The sequence below is a fragment of the Grammomys surdaster genome, unplaced genomic scaffold, assembly GCF_004785775.1.
Source record: "Grammomys surdaster isolate TR1022 unplaced genomic scaffold, NIH_TR_1.0 126219, whole genome shotgun sequence".
Classification (NCBI taxonomy): domain Eukaryota; kingdom Metazoa; phylum Chordata; class Mammalia; order Rodentia; family Muridae; genus Grammomys; species Grammomys surdaster.
The window spans coordinates 7,351,171-7,353,707 of record NW_021621022.1 but is presented as its reverse complement, the minus strand read 5'-3'; the positions used below and the strand labels follow the sequence as shown (position 1 = coordinate 7,353,707).

The window sequence follows — 2,537 nt, the reverse complement described above, 5'->3', positions numbered from 1 at the left end:
CGCACTACACATACTTAGTCAGACACACACACACCTTACACCATACTCATTCAGACAGTCACACACACACAGACATACAGACACACACACACACACGCACACACACACACCTCAGACCATATACATTCAGACACACACACACATGCATGCACACACTACACACCTCAGCATCTCAGAAACTCCCAATACTCTCTCCACCAGCATCTTGTCAGCATTTAGATACAGCCAGACTTGCACTGGATGGTGAATAGTTAAATACTATCCATTTTCTGTTTTCTGTGCTACCACATCAAGAGAACAGAATTGAATCACCACCGCTTCAGGGCTTACATTACCTAATGTTCAAAGATCAATGTGCCATACAAAGTCCTACAGAACAAGAGTCGGGACATACTGCAATTTGCCAGTTCAGTGGATGGCCATCTCATTCATTACCAACTATTTGCCGAATGTCAGGCACAGGGTTCACTACTTTAAGGACTTTTTCTGAACAAACCAGCTATATCAAGAACATCTCACAATAGTATAGTGGAATGTTAGATTGAAGATCTTTCAAAAATTATATTAAAGATACCGAAGGTGGCTGTGCCGTGCGCGTGAGCCCCGTAGGGCCGGGGAGGCACCAGCTGCCGCGCGGGGAGGAGGCCGAGGCCGCAGCTCGAGGGAGGCCCCGGCCCTCTGCGCCTGTGTCTGGCAGAGCCGGTGTGAGAAGAAGAGACAATCCTTCCCCGCCGCTGGGATAATCAAGAGTTTTGGCCGGACCTTTGGGTACACATCGGGATAGTGAGGAGCCCGGCGAGAAGCACAGACTATGGCGCTGAAACGGATTAATAAGGAACTTAGTGATTTGGCCCGTGACCCTCCAGCACAATGTTCTGCAGGTCCAGTTGGAGATGACAAATGACAGCCCATATCAAGGTGGTGTATTCTTTTTGACAATTCATTTTCCTACAGACTACCCCTTCAAACCACCTAAGGTTGCATTTACAACAAGAATTTATCATCCAAATATTAACAGTAATGGCAGCATTTGTCTTGATATTCTAAGATCACAGTGGTCTCCTGCTTTAACTATTTCTAAAGTTCTTTTATCCATTTGTTCACTGCTATGTGATCCAAACCCAGATGACCCCCTAGTGCCAGAGATTGCACGGATCTATAAAACAGACAGAGATAAGTACAACAGAATATCTCGGGAATGGACTCAGAAGTATGCCATGTGATGCTACCTTAAAGTCAGAATAACCTGCATTATAGCTGGAATAAACTTTAAATTACTGTTCCTTTTTTGATTTTCTTATCCGGCTGCTCCCCTATCAGACCTCATCTTTTTTAATTTTATTTTTTGTTTACCTCCCTCCATTCATTCACATGCTCATCTGAGAAGATTTAAGTTCTTCCAGCTTTGGACAATAACTGCTTTTAGAAACTGTAAAGTAGTTCAAGAGAACAGTTGCCCAAGATTCAGAAATTTTTTTTAAAACTGGAGCATGTGTATTATGTGGCCAATGTCTTCACTCTAACTTGGTTATGAGACTAAACCAATCCTCACTGCTCTAACATGCTGAAGAAGCCATCTGAGGGGGAGGGAGATGGATGCTCAGCTGTCACACCAAAGGGAGCAGCATTATTCTAGCAGCATCCATTCTTGTTTAAACCTTCCACTGTTAGAGATTGAGGTTACATGATATACTTTATGCTCATAACTGATGTGGCTGGAGAATTGGTATTGAATTATAGCATCAGCAGAACAGAAAATGTGATGTATTTTATGCATGTCAATAAAGGAATGACCTGTTCTTGTTCTACAGAGAATGGAAATTGGAAGTCAAAACACCCTTTGTATTCCAAAATAGGGTCTCAAAACATTTTGTAATTTTCATTTAAATTGTTAGGAGGCTTGGAGCTATTAGTTAATCTATCTTCCAATTCTGTTTAATATAGCACTGAATAAATGATGCAAGTTGTCAATGGATGAGTGATCAACTAATAGCTCTCCTAGTAATTGATTTATTTTTCTTCAATAAAGTTGCATAAACCAAAAAAAAAAAAAAGATACCGAAAGAGCCCTAAAAAGGAAATATAAAATTTAATAAGTATCCTGTGTGCAAGAAAAGCTAACTTTGCAATTAGAAGTGTCTCTGGTGCAGAATGACAAAATAATATCAATTTTTAAATATTTACATGACAAAGGTATGCTTCTATTATGAACATAAAAACAAGCTATTCTAAATTATGAATAGTTTCGATTTTTTAACACAAGCAAAACCAAAGTCCCAAGAGACTAGTAGACTTCTCGAGTTTGTGACAATTAATAGAGAAACAGAGCTCAAGGTTCATCTGGAATCTAATTTCAAAGGTTTAACCAGAACATGATAACGACTTTAAAAGCACAAAAAGTTTCAAAAGGCAGAAATTGTATTAAATTTCCTCAAATAATAGACTTAAGGTATAAGAAAATATAAATCTTGATGGATTGTCAATGATCCAGTTGCAAAAATAAAATAAAATTCAACTAAATTTAGGGTTTTTTTAAA

General features: G+C 39.1%; 1 pseudogene; it reads left to right on the top strand.

Annotated features, from left to right (window-relative positions):
- Nucleotides 1-625: 625 nt before the first annotated feature.
- LOC114613485 lies at nt 626-1,975 on the top strand (annotated as a pseudogene).
- The last annotated feature ends 562 nt before the right edge of the window (nt 1,976-2,537 follow it).